At 42.8% G+C, this 14,833-nt stretch overlaps 1 long non-coding RNA gene across 2 annotated transcripts; it reads left to right on the top strand.

Moving 5' to 3' along the window:
* Positions 1-1,015: 1,015 nt before the first annotated feature.
* On the top strand, positions 1,016-4,394 carry LOC146549757 (uncharacterized). 2 transcript variants are annotated; one of them, XR_014890398.1, is made up of 5 exons: positions 1,016-2,693; positions 2,791-2,902; positions 3,218-3,307; positions 3,422-3,594; positions 3,758-4,394. It is a non-coding gene; the product is annotated as an uncharacterized LOC146549757 (long non-coding RNA). The 2 variants fall into 2 exon arrangements; XR_014890399.1 differs by lacking the exon at positions 2,791-2,902.
* The last annotated feature ends 10,439 nt before the right edge of the window (positions 4,395-14,833 follow it).

Here is a 14,833-nt window from a genome sequence, read left to right as displayed (position 1 = left end):
CTACTTCCACAATTTTCAGCCGATTTTCACCGTTCAAATTTTAAACTATTCTGCTATTTCTGCTAATTATGGCTATGTCTTTTGGTATTTTTCACTATTATACTTTTTAAAATATTAAGCTTAATTTGTCCCATTGAAATGAATGGGAAACTTCTGCAATTCTGCTAAAATTTGCTTGTTTTTGAAACTTAACTACTTCCTCATATTTTCACGTAGAACAACCATTCAAACTTTAAAATGTTCTCAAGTTATTGGGCTATTCAGGTATAAATCAGCTTTTTCAAATCTTTTACCGTTTTACTTTTATGCCTCTTAAAGTTTTCAGTTGCAAAATTGTGATTTTTCACAAAATACATGCGTTGTTATGGTTGCTATGCACTTGGCTTCCAGTGTGCCACTGAAGGTTTTGCAGTCTTCTCTTCATGTCCGAACAACTTCTTGCTACTTGCTCAATTTTCACTCAACTTCCACAAATTATACATCAAAACGTAGGTATTTTTGCTGGCTTTCAGGAAATGTCACTATCATTGTTGTGGAATTTATAGAATTTTGGCAAATCTCCTCAGACCAACACAATGTCACAAAACTCTCCATAGAAAGTCAATGGAGAGCTTGTTCAAAATCACCGCTTGATTTCTGTAATGAGAGGCATATTCGAATTGTCATATCTCCTTAACGAAGCAAAGTTAAGACATAAGGCTCATATTTTAATAATAAATTGTCAAGACTGGAAGATTCCCCCATCTCTTCTGAACAAAACGGTGTAAGAATGACCGCTCTAGCCCCTACGGTTAGGAAATTATGGTCATTTGTTTGAGGGGAGTCGTCACGATGAGAAATAGACTGCAAAAATCCTGTGTCTCTATGTGCTGCGTGCACCTGTTTTAGCGGGAAAAAGTATACAGCCTCTCTGATTGGTGGATTCAAATTCAGCAGCTCCCAGGCTGCTTGACTGAGCTAGAAACTTACTTCTCTCTCCCTGTGTGTGTGTGTGTGTGTGTGTGTGTGTGTGTGTTTCCTTATGTGTCCATATTTGTGATTGTGTTGCTGTTATATTTTTTTTTTGCTGATTTTTTTCATTTAACAAGTATATTTGAGGGCATGTTCAGCATTTTTTCAGCTGTCCATTTTGCTTTTCCAATTTTTCTGTTTAAGTTATTACTATTGTGCTAAATCATACTATTTCTGCTTTTTATAAGATTTGTGCTTTATATAGTATCCCAGATAGCAAGGAGACATTGAACAGATGTTGATTTTCCATCTGAACCATCAGAATCGTCAGGATTGAAATGTCAACACAAAACCAATGTTGAAACAACATTGAAATACTGATGAAACCTGACACTGACATTGAAATAACATTGATTCACTGTTGTTCTGTCATCGTTGATTGTTGATCTATTTATAGTTGACAAGGTGACAACAATCACGTTGAAAAACCATCGATTTATGGTTGAGCGGGAAATTAAAGCTGCTACCACTTGGACTATTCCGCAGCACCCCTCTCAGTGGTACATCCCTCCAGGTAACCATTGTCTTGTACAGTAGAGCGGGACATTAGATTTACTCTCAGCGGAATTGACCGGAGAAGACATCAGTTCATGCACTGCACTGGCCTGCGCCACGATTAATATAAGGTAAGAATGAATGACTTTTGTTCTATTCGTTATTTCCACGGTTGCATTTGAATAACAGTAAAAAAAAAAAAAAAACAACTTGTTAATGTAAAGTTTCGGATAAAATGTGGGAGCCCGAAATTGTGTCTACTTTCATCTTACAATCCGGCAACAAATAAATTGCACTGCAAACAAAGTCTATCAACAAAGAAAACATTTTCGTTTCATACTTTTCCGTTATATTCCCTTACAAAGCTAGCTTTAACGCTTCGAGGGTTCCTTTGTTCTTGCCGTCGCCTCGGCGCTTGACCCAGACTTTCGCTCTGTAGTTGCTTTTTAGCATAGTACTACAAAAAATTGTAAATCTGTGATATATGATTGATAAACGTAAAGGTAACTGTATAAATGTGTTCAATGACTTTGTTACTTTTAATGATTGGAGAGCACCCGCTTCGATTCGCACTCAATTCAAACTTTACGCTGCACGCTCACCTAACTTGCGTTTGCACCTTTTGTCCACACGTAAACTGCGTTTAGCATTTACGTGTGGACGAGGAAGACGGAGAAAACGCAGCGTCAAAGGTGTGCGCCTATTTTGACGCCACACTGTGCGCCAAGTTTTTGTCTCGGTGCCATGAATTCCTACAATGGCAGACTTAGACAAAATACTGTTAATTTTATTATCTTCAGTGTTTAAATGCTTACATATACGGGTTTGCTTGTAATTGTTGCCTATATACATTTTAAGCTATTATTTATTATTTAGTTCAATCAATAGATCAAGTTTTGTAGTGACTATGAAATATATTGTAATTATCTGTTTCCTGTTTATCCTAGACAGGGCAAAAAAGGACTCCAAATTAAAAAAAAAGATAAAAATGAAAGACTGGTGCATTGTGCAGTTTAGCACTGGTGGTACAGAAATAGTCCCTAGATCATGGATAAATGGGGAGAAATTGTCATGGCCTCCATATCCTCCGTGAGACACATTCAGGATCCACGACGCAGTAAAGAGGAGAGTTCATCCTGGTGCAACATGGCTCACCTATGCACCAGTCCGACTTCTAATAAGCCATGGTGGGTATCATCTGGATTGGTATTGTATAAATGTAACAATAACAAGTTTTTCGTGTCCTAATTTATGTCTGGCCATACATTGTGTTTGTACTTCCAGACACATTTCACGAAGCAGAACGCAGTCTTCAGAAATATCTAAGTGAACACTGTGATACGTCTGACCTTCAGTCCGAAGCTGAAACTCAGACCAGTCATAAAAGAAAGCACAAGTAAAACTTTTTTTATTTCACAAACATATCTTTGATTGCTAAGAATTTATGATCTTGTCTTTTATACATATCTGTGGTGCTTGCATACTGCAATATCACCACATAATATAGTCCAAAAAGTGGAAGCTTGTAAACTTTTTATAAATGCAAAGCCGTATACACTTGTGCACTTCAAAAATTCCTTGTATACTGTACCTTCTTGCACATCTCCGTTTCCTGTGTGTGTTGTTATAAATCAAACTGTAACTTTAGGAAAAAATATTCCAAAAGCACATTTGTAATTACTTATGACCGTTTTCAACTTTTTTTCTTTAGACCAAATCCCCTGTACACATATAGTGACTCAGAGGATGAGCAGCCCACAAAAAAAATGGTTTCCCCAGGCCCCTCGAGTGAAAATACCAGGTAATAAAATACTGTCTAGTGTCTTTGTACATATCTGTGTGTGACACAAGGAAACGTTTGACAAGTTGTCTGTATTCTTAAATACTTAAAAAAAAATTTATCTTTTTCTGTCAGACCTGACGAGAGCTGTTAACGAACTCCGTGAGGAGGTCAGAGCCATCCGCAATACCGGCTGCAATGAATCGGTAGATGCTGGGGTACTGCCTCTGGATTTGCCCTTGCACAACATTGAGGAGCTAAACAATGCAGAGCCAGCTCTTCAATCACAAGAGGCAAATAAGGCAATGGTAAGTATATAAAGGTTATGTACACTTTGTAACTATAAAGTGTAATAGCTGTCAGATGTGATTTAAATACATAACAACGGCCTGTTGGTTAAACACACAAGCACTTGCATACACATTTAAGACATGAGACACGCTAATTCCATCTCTTAAAATGTGTCTATAGGTGAGACGCTTTGCCTTGATTGGAGCCTGACGCAGCAGTTAGGGGCAAACTCTATGTCCGAGTTTGTCTTTGCACAAGCAGTGCAGAAATGGCTCCGATACGCCCCAGATCGTTTGGGTGGTGCAGGACGCACATCATGCAAAAAATTACAAACTTCTGTGAATCATATAAACGTAAATCGGAAACTGTCTTTTAATAAAGTATTTAGCAAACGAAACATGCCTATTGACCTTTTTTTGTTTATTTTTTTTCTCTGTTACATCACATGCAATGCTTTCTTATTTTAGGATAATAATATTGACATGATACATTGTGAGACATTTGGGTTTTTTTTTATAAAGGGTGTCCAATTTAAGGAATAAGTACAATTATGTGTTTAGGTGGTTGAAGTATTGATGGAAACATGCAGTAGTTTAGTATTGGTTAAAATACCTATAAAGAAAGGTAGATTTCCAGTCATGATTTAACTGTTTTAATAAAAAGCAACTGTGCGAAAGAGGCGGAAAATCAACACCATAGCTCAACAGTGTTTCAATATCAGAATCTGACATTGTTTCAATGTCAGCAGTATTAGAAAATATAACGTTGAATCAACGTCAGGTTTCAACATTGATTCAACATCAAAACCTGACGTTGTTTCAACATTAAAAAAGGGTGCAAGAGTGACGTTAGGTCAACGTCACTCTTCAACGTTGGTTCAATGACACAGCCTGATATTGACTCAACATTGTTTCAATGTTTCCTTGCTATCTGGGATTTCTGCTAAATTTTAGTATTTCTGCTTTTTATAGGATTTGTGCCTAATATAGTATTTCTGCTTTTTATAGGATTTGTGCTTAATATAGTATTTCTGCTAAATTATAATATTTCTGCTTTTTATAGTATTTGTGCTAAAACATAGTATTTCTGGTAAATGTAGTATTTATGCTTAATCATACTATTTCTATATATTACTGCCAGGTCCCCAGGCAGCCAATCCTCTGTGAGGCCTGAGACATTCAAATTTACATATCAGGGCTTGCACGGCTTCCCAGCCAGCCAATCATATATGTGGGTTGAGGCATTCAAATTTGGATATTGGGGCCTTCGTGGCTTCTAAGCCAACAAGTCATCCATGTCATATATCTCTAAAAATCCATATTTTAATGATAAATTGTCAACACTTGAAGATTCCCCCATCTCTTCTGAACAAAACGGTGTAAGAATGACCGTTCTAGCCCCTACGGTTAGGAAATTATGGTCATTTGTTGGAGGGGAGTCCTCACTATGAGAAATAGACTGCAAAAATCCTGTGTCTCTCTGTGCTGCGTGCACCTGTTTTGGCGGGAAAAAGTACACAGCCTCTCTGATTGGTGGATTCAAATTTAGCTGCTCCCAGACCTAGAAACTTGCTTCTCTCGCCGTGTGTGTGTGTGGGTGTGTGCGAGACACACACACACAGAGAGAGAGAGAAAGCCTTTTACAGTATTCTGCAAACTTTTATGATTTTACCAGCTTTTCTAATATGGACCTCAGATTCTTGTTAACACTCCATGGCACAAATACTCTTCCCTTTAGGCTCTGTGTATGTGTGTGTGTATCAATATTTCTCCCATTTTAAAGTATTACTCCTCCATAATTGTATTTCTGTTAAATCAAAGTACTTTTACTACATCTTAGTACTTCTGCTCAATCATAGTATTTCTGCTAAATCATAGTATTTTGCCAAATCTTGGTTTTTGTGCCAAATCATAACATTTGTCTTATGTTATAGTATTAAAACTAAGTGGAGGAATTTCTGTCATGTTACAGTATATGTGCTGATTACAGTATTTCTGCTAAATCATAGTATTTCTACTATATTATATTTTTCTTTCTAAATATAACATTTCTGCTATATAAGTGTATTCTGCTATGTTATAATATTTGTGCTAAACCGGAGTATTTGTGCTGTATCATAGTATTTCTGCAAAATGATAGTATTTCTGCCAAATTATAGTATTTGTGCAAAAACATAGTTTTCATTTAAAATTACAATATTCATAGCTCATCACAGTGTCTCTGGTAAATCACAGTATTTCTGCTATGTTGCACTATTTTTCTAAATCATAGTGTTTCTGTAATGTTTAAGTATTTTTGGCTAAATATATTCTTTCTGTTATCTTAAACTATTTCTCCTAAATTCTTGTATTTTTGAGAAGTTATCATGTTTCTGGTAAGTTACAATATTTCTGCTAAGTTCTGCTATGCTATTGTATTTCTGCCAAGTATTATGTTTCCTCTAAGATATTGCAGTTCTGCTAAGTTATTCCATTTTAGCAAAGTTCCTTTGCTTCTGCAAAGTTTTTACAATTTCTGCAACTTTTCAGCTTTTTCAGCTAGTTTTTGCATACAGCTTCAGCTTTAAAGCATCCACACTGCATTTTCGCAGGAAATGCAAATTTTTCTAGTTAACCTAGTTTTTAAATAAGTTATTGCAGTTTGATTACTAGGTTTAAGAGTGTGATCATAAGAAAAAAATATCCAATGCTGGTTAATATCTCTCAATTTCTTTACGGTAAAGAAAGTGGCTGGTTGAGCTTTAGAAACTTTTGGTAATATCTTTAAAATGAAAGCGGCACAAACGACAATTTTAGCAGCACAAACCAGCACAAACGTAGCACAAACGTTTGACACCAGTTTTGTTTGATTCCATTACTGTGGGGGGGCTGGTTGACCTCTGATGACCTCTAGAAATTTTTATCAATATCTTTAAAATGAAAGCGGCACAAACGACAATTTTAGCAGCACAAACCAGCACAAACGTAGCACAAACATTTGACATCAATTTTGTTCGATTCCATTAATGTGGGGGGGCTGGTTGACCTTTTGACCTTTACATTTTCATTAATATCTTTAAAATGAAAGCGGCACAAACGACAATTTTAGCAGCACAAACGTAGCACAAACGTTTGGTACCACTTTTGTTGGGTTTGGGTAATGTGGGGGAGCTGGTTGACCTCTGATGACCTCTAGAAATTTTGATTAATATCTTTAAAATAAAAGTAGCACAAATGAAAATTTTTGCAGCACAAACCAGCACAAACGTAGCACAAACGTTTGATACCACTTTTGTTGGATTTGAAGAAGGTGGGGGGGCCAACTTCACTCACATGACTTTTCTGTTCATTTTAAGCAGCAGAAGTGAGGCGCATGTCTGTGTGCGTGTGTATGGAGCCATTGGGTGCAGTCACTATAGCAACCAGGCTCACACCTGCCTGCTTAACTAGCTCTGTCTCTCACTCTGCCAAGATTCATCTTAAACACTTCTCTTTCAACTGCTGCTGTGTCCTCAGTGTTTGCTCTACAGGTATGATTTTACCCTCAAAACGTTGCCATCGTTGTTCTCTTTCCAACACCTTGTCTTTCAAAGCTCAGACATTTAAAATTTTTAAACTGTGTGGATCCAAGTGGAGGGATCACATTTTAGTCATTCAGTGACTCAAAGAATATGAACTTTTAATATTCATTCAGAGGTTTTCTGACTCTAAATTTTCTTTTCTCATTTCTAAGGTTTTTCTAATTTACAATTAAAACATTTTCAGCTTTTTTCCAACTTCTTCTTCTGTGTAAACGTCAGCTTTTAGCACTTCAGCACTTTTGTTTTCAGATTAAATTCTTTTTCTTTTTATCTCATTCAAACTTTTAACTTAAAATTCAGCAATTAATTCATTTCAATGCATACATTCAGATTCAAGCATTCACACTGCAGTTTCTTCAGAAAATGCACTTTCTAGTTGACAACTAGAATACATACTTACATCATGTATGGACCAATGAAGAGGAAGCCATGAATCAAGCCAAAGTTAGAAACTTAAGAAAACTTTTTTTTTCCTTTTCTTTTTTTTTTTTTTTTACCAATGTTTGTAATTAGGGTGTAGATAGGTACACAAAGCTACATCATCTGGGGCTGGAAAAGAAAAGCAGCACTGAGGTGCTGAAAGATGCAGTTCCAATAGTGGCCACTTGAGGCTGGGAATCATGGGTGTCCCATGTTAAAATGTCCAACTTTAAACATGGATAGTTTCTGTCTATGATAACTGAACTCTTTCTCAGAACTAAACTGCTTCAGTTTTGCTGAGGCTTAAAGTTTGGGTGCATGTCCTCTTTGATGAACTCTTTGGCTTCCACTAATACACTGTGGCTGAACTGAACCTCTCAACTGTGTTTGTGCTCATGGTGCGTTTTGGAGTATTTTTTTTTATGACAAATAGTCTGGCCTGCTAACTGCTACAAACCATCCACAAACCATCCACTTCAGTTTTGCTGAGTAAAATGCTAGTATTTTATTCATCTGTTTCTTTGCTTTAAAAGAGTCTTCACGTGACATCAGAGCTACTGGGACATGCACACATGAAAGTCAAAACAGTAGTGCAGTCCTTTGCTCTCCAGCCATCTTATGAACGTCTTTGAGTTTAGCCAAAATGCCGGATAGCTGCTGCCTTTTCGTGTTTCTTTACAGCGGCCAGAAGGGCGTAGAATATGGCACCAACATGTGAACACACCCCTCCTGACCCTGCCTTACAGGTCAAATCACGCCAATCCCTGCATTTCCACAGTAACCTAGTCTGTCAATGGAGGCTCATTTAAACTGTAGGACTGATTCACTGTAAAATTCCAAGTCAACAAAATATAAGATTTACACGTGATCATTCATTTCAGCAAACAACAATTTCTTGTTCTTCACCTCTCTGATGACAACCATATTTACCCATCCAGATCGAAAACGCATGTAGATGTCCGTACTTTGAAAGCTTTGATCTTGGTACCAGTGTAAGGTGATCGAGCCATATAAGACGCCACCGAACTGGAGCTCTGGGAGAGACATTGATTTAATTTAAATGTAGATAAAGCTGCCAGCGAAAAGTATGGCTCACAAGTCCCAAAATCCATAGTTTCTCTGAATGCAGCTTGCTAACGTTAGCCCAGATTTGTGACTCCAAAAATCCAACATGGTGGCCATGTTGTTTTCTTTGCAGGGTCCTGAAAACAGTGTGAGATGTCCATGTGGCTACAAACACATCATAGTCTATGAATGATAGAAAATAAAATCTAAACCATAGCAACATTACATTACACCTGTGATATCTTTAGCATTGAAGGTGTCTTTATTTGGTATTCATTAAATGTATCTCCTCATCTTTGTTAATGCTACATTTTTTTTAACTACCATTTGTTGTTACCATGGCAATGATTCCCTTCAATAAAGATTGTTGTTGTTGTTGTTGGCATCATCCAGCACCACAGGCCCTGGTGTGCTGATGATGGCCTGACAGGAAGCACTGTCCCTGATGTAAAGTATATGGCCTCAGCCAACAACAGTGGCCCTGCTGAAATGTGGATGGTATCATCGAGTAGCACAGGCCCTGGTGTAATGTGGATGGAATCATCCAAAAGTACAGTCCCTGGTGTGGTGAAGATCGCCTCACAGGAAGCACTGTCCCTAATGTAAAGTGTATGGCCTCAGCCAACCACAATGGCCCTAGTGAAATGTGGATGGTATTGGCCAGCACAACAGGCCATGTTGTAATGTGAATGTCCTCACCAGTAGACCAGGCCCTTGTGTACTGTGGATCGCATCAGCCAGCAACACAAGCCCTGGTGAAATGTGGATGGTATCAACGAGTAGCACAGGCCCTGGTATAATGTGGATGGCCTCATCCAGCAACACCACAGGCCCTGGTGAAATGTGATTGTTTTCAGCCAGCAACACAGGCCTTTGGGTAATTTGGATGGCTAGCAGCACAGGCCCTGGTCTGGTGAAGATGGCCTCACAGGAATCACTGGCCCTGGTGTATTGTGGATGGCATCAGCCAGCAACACAGTCCCTGGTCTAATGTTAATGTCCTCAGCCAACACCATTGGCCCTGGTGTAATGTGGATGGTATTGGCTAGCACCACAGGCCCTTGTATAACGTGAATGGCCTCATCCAAAAACACTGGCCCTGGTGAAATGTGGATGGTATCGGCCAGCACCACAGGCCCTGCTCCAATGTTAATGTCCTCAGCCAGTAGCACAGGCCCTGGTGTAATGTAAATGTCCTCAGCCAGTAGCACAGGCCCTGTTGTGATGTGGATGGCCTCATCTAACAACTCTGTCGCTGGTGAAATATGGATGGTATTGGTCAGCACCACACACCCTGGTGAAATGTGCATGATATCGGTCAGCACCACAGGCCCTGGTGTAATGTGGATGGCATCAACGAGCAGCAGAGGCCCTGGTGTGGTGAAGATGGCCTCACAGGAAGCACTGTCCCTTGTGTAATGTGTATGGCCTCAGCAAACAACACTGGCCCTGGTGAAATGTGGATTATATTGGCCACCACCACAGGCCCTGGTGTAATGTGAATATCCTCAGCCAGTAGTAAAGGCCCTTGTGTTTTGTGGAACGCATCAGCCAGCAACACAATCCCTGGTGAAATGTGGATGGCCTAATCCAGCACCACAGGCCCTGGTTTGGTGATGATTGCCACACAGGAAGAACTGTACCTGGTGTAATGAGGATGGCCTCATCCAACAGTACAGGCCCTAGTGTTGTGAAGATGGCCTCACAGGAAGCACAGGCCACGGTGTAATGTGGATGGCCTCAGACAGCAGCCAGGCCCTTGTGAAATGTAGATGGCCACAGCCAGCAACATGCGCTCTGGTGAAATGTAGTCTGCCTCAACCAGTAGCACAGGCCCTGTTGTGGTGAAGATGGCCTCACAGGAAGCACTGTCCCTGGTGTAATGTGTATTTCCTCAGGCAACAACACTGGCCCTGGTGAAATGTGGATGGTATTGGCCAACACCACAGGCCCTGGCGTAATGTGAATGTCCTCAGCCAACACCACTGGACCTGGTGTAATGGGGATGGCATCAGCCAGTAGCACAGGCCCTTGTGTATTGTGGATCGCATCAGCCAGCAACACAAGCCCTCGTGAAATGTAGATGGCCTCAGACAGCAGCGCTGTCACGACGTACTGGGTGGACTCACGCGCTGGATGATGCACACAAGGAAATTTATTGCAGAGCAATGTCCAAAAAGAGTATATACACAGATACGAGGCAGTGCTATTTACAAGGGGGTGCAAGTCAGTGCTATGTACAAAAGGTGAGGGGGGCAGGGCTCCGGGGAAAATCCAGGGGAACACGCTCGTCTCACTCCACACAATCCAGACACGAATCCACTCGCACACCCGGGGAACAGTCCAGGGAATCTGTACACAAAGAGACGCTTGTTAAATGCTGAACACATACACTGCATGGGAAAATACTTGCTGGGGCGCTCGACTTTCACTGACGCGATTCTCGCAACGATCCAGCGAAGAACAGCCGTTGCTTCCCCTCTTAAATACCACACTGATAAGGCACAGGTGTTTCTTCCTCCGAGGGCGTGGGCCAAGGGCGTGAACTCATAATGAGTTCAGCCCTGGCGAGAAAGAGGAGAAGAGAGAGAGAGAGAGGACTAGAGAAAAAGAGGGGGAGACAGCTGATCAGCGACCAGCTGAACCCCCAGGCCGTGACAAGCGCAGGCCCTGCTGTTGTGAAGTTGGCCTCAGAGGGAGCACTAGCCCTGGTGCAATGTGGATGGTCTAAGCCAGCAATACAGGCCCTGGTGTGGTGACGATAGCCTCACAGGGAGCACATGCCGTGGTATAATGTGGATGGCCTCAGCCAGTAGCACAGGTCCTGTTGTAATGTGGATGGCCTCATCTACCAACACTGGCCTAGGTGAAATGTGGATGGTAATGGCCAGAACCACAGACCTTGGTGTAATCTGGATGGCCTTAGCCAACACCACTGGCCCTGGTGAAATGTGGATGACATCGGCAAGGACCAATGGCTCTGATGTAATGTGGCTGGTTTCAGCCAACAGCACAGTCCCTGGTGTGGTGAAGATGGCCTCACAGGAAGCACTGTCCCTGGTGTAATGTGAATGGCATCAGCCAGTATCACAGGCCCTTGTGTTTTGTGGATGTCATCAGCCAGCAACACAATTCTTGGTGAAATGTGGATGGTTTCAGAAAGCACCACAGGACCGGGTGTAATGTGGATGCCATCAACGAGTAGCACAGGCCCTGATGTAAAGTGGATGGCATGAGCCAGCAACGTAGTTCTGGTGAAATGTGGATAGCGTCAGCCAGCAACACAGGCCCTGGTGAAATGAGGATGTATCACCCAGCAGCACAGGCCCTGGTGTGGTCAATATGGCCTCATAGGGAGCACTGTCCCTGGTGTAATGTGGATGGCCTCAGCCAACAACACTTTTTCTGGTGAAATGTGGATGGTATTGGTCAGCACCAAACACCCTGGTGTAATGTGAATGGCCTTAGCCAACACCACTGGCCCTGGTGAAATGTGCATGATATCTGTCAGCACCCCAGGCCCAGGTGTAATGTGGATGGCATCAACGAGCAGCAGAGGCACTGGTGGGGTGAAGATGGCCTCACAGGAAGCACAGGCCCTGGTGTAATGTGGATGGTAGAAGCCGGCATCACAGACCGTGATGTAATGTGGATGGCCTCAGCCAACAACAGTGGCCCTGGTGAAATGTGGTTGATATTGGCCAGCACCACTGGCCCTGGTGTAATGTGAATGTCCTAAGCCAGTAGCACAGGCCCTTGCGTATTGTGGATGTCATCAGCCAGCAACACAAGCCCTGGTGAAATGTGGATGGTATCATCGAGTAGCACAGGCCCTGGTGTAATTTGGATGGCCTCATCCAACAGTACGGGCCTTGGTGTGGTGAAGATGGCCTCATCCAGCACCACAATATAAAAAATAAATTACAGATATTAATACAGTATACAATAATTACATAATCTAAATGCAAAGCCAGATTTAATTACCCTAATTCGCCTTGAATGCCAGGTTAAACAAATACGTTTTTAAACGTGATTTAAAAGACTGCCCTGGTGTGGTGATGATGGCCTCACAGGAAGCACTGTCCCTGTTGTAATGTGGATGGCCTCATCCAACAACACTGGCCCTGGTAAAAATGTGGATGGTAACCGCCAAAACCACAGGCCCTGGTGTAATGTGCATGGCATCAACGAGTAGCACAGGCCCTTGTGAAATTTAATTGGTCTAAGCCAGCAACACAGGCCCTTGTGTAATGTAGATGGCCTCAGAAAGCAGTACAGGCCCTGGTGTGGTGAAGATGGCCTCACAGGAAGCAGTGGCCCTGATATAATGTGGATGGCATCAGGCACTAGCAAAGACCCTGGTCTGCTGAAGATGGTCTCAGACAGAAAGCACAGGCCTTGGTGTGGTGAAGACAGCCTCACAGGGAGCACTGGCCCTGGTGAAACATGGATGGCCTCAGCCAGCACCACAGGCCCTGGTGTGGTGATGATGGCCTCACAGGAAGCACTGGCAGTGGTGTAATGTGGATGGTCTCAGCCAACAACACTGACCCTGGTGAAATGTGGATGGCATCATCCAGCACCACATGCCCTGGTGTAATGTGGATTGCCTCAGCCAGCAACGCAGGCCTTTGTTTATTGTGGATGGGATCAATTAGCAGCAGAGGCCCTGGTGGGGTGAAGATGGCCTCAAAGGAAGCACTGTCCCTGGTGTAATGTGAATGTCCTCAGCCAACACCACTGGCCCTGGTGTAATGTGGATGGCATCAGCCATGACCACAGGCCCTGGTGAAATTTAGTTGGCCTCAGCCATGACCACAGGCCCTGGTGAAATGTAAATGTCCTCAGCCAGTAGCACAGGCTTTGTTGTAATGTGGATGGCCTCATCTAAAAACACTGTCCCTGGTGAAATATGGATGGTATTGGTCAGCACCACACACCTTGGTGTAATGTGAATGGCCTTAGCCAACAACAATTACCCTAGTGAAATGTGTATGGTATTGGCCAGTATCACAGGCCCTTGTGTTTTGTGGATGTCATCAGCCAGCAACACAATTCCTGGTGAAATGTGGATGTTTTCAGAAAGCACCACAGGCCCGGGTGTAATGTGGATGCCATCAACGAGTAGCACAGGCCCTGATGTAAAGTGGATGGCATGAGCCAGCAACGTAGTTCTGGTGAAATGTGGATTGCCTCAGCCAGCAACGCAGGCCCTGGTGAAATGAGGATGTATCACCCAGCAGCACAGGCCCTGGTGTGGTCAATATGGCCTCACAGGGAGCACTGTCCCTGGTGTTATGTGGATGGCCTCAGCCAACAACACTTTTCCTGGTGAAATGTGGATGGTATTGGCCAGCACCACAGGCCCTGGCGTAATGTGGATGGTATCAGCCAGTATCACAGGCCCTGGTGAAATGTGGATGTTTTCGGACAGCACCACAGGCCCTGGTGAAATGTGGATGGTATTGGCCAACACCATAGGCCCTGGTGAAATGTGAATGTCCTCAGCCAACACCACTGGCCCTGGTGTAATGTGGATGGCATCAGCCATGACCACAGGCCCTGGTGAAATGTAGTTGGCATCAGCCATGACCACAGGCCCTGGTGAAATGTAAATGTCCTCAGCCAGTAGCACAGACCCTGGTGTGGTCAATATGGCCTCACACTGGTGTGGTCAATATGGCACTGTCCCTGGTGTTATGTGGATGGCCTCATCTAACAAAACTGTCCCTGGTGAAATATGGATGGTATTGGTCAGCACCACACACCCTGGTGTAATGTGAATGGCCTTAGCCAACACCACTGGCCCTGGTGAAATGTGCATGATATCTGTCAGCACCCCAGGCCCAGGTGTAATGTGGATGGCATCAACGAGCAGCAGAGGCACTGGTGGGGTGAAGATGGCCTCACAAGAAGCACTGTCCCTGGTGTAATGTGGATGGTAGAAGCCGGCATCACAGACCGTGATGTAATGTGGATGGCCTCAGCCAACAACAGTGGCCCTGGTGAAATGTGGTTGATATTGGCCAGCACCACTGGCCCTGGTGTAATGTGGATGGCCTCAGCCAAAAGCACAGGCCCTGGTGTGGTGGTGATGGCCTCACAGGAAGCACTGTCCCTGGTGTAATATGGATGGCCTCATCCAACAACACTGGCCCTGGTAAAAATGTGGATGGTAACTGCCAAAACCACAGGCCCTGGTGTAATGTGCA

Source organism: Mchenga conophoros, linkage group LG22 (assembly GCF_057382185.1).
Source record: "Mchenga conophoros isolate Kocher_MC1m ecotype Shallow Benthic linkage group LG22, M_conophoros_male_GT1.1, whole genome shotgun sequence".
In the NCBI taxonomy this organism is placed as follows: Eukaryota; Metazoa; Chordata; class Actinopteri; order Cichliformes; family Cichlidae; genus Mchenga; species Mchenga conophoros.
The sequence above is the reverse complement of the archived record's forward strand: the minus strand, read 5'-3'. Positions and strand labels throughout refer to the sequence as shown.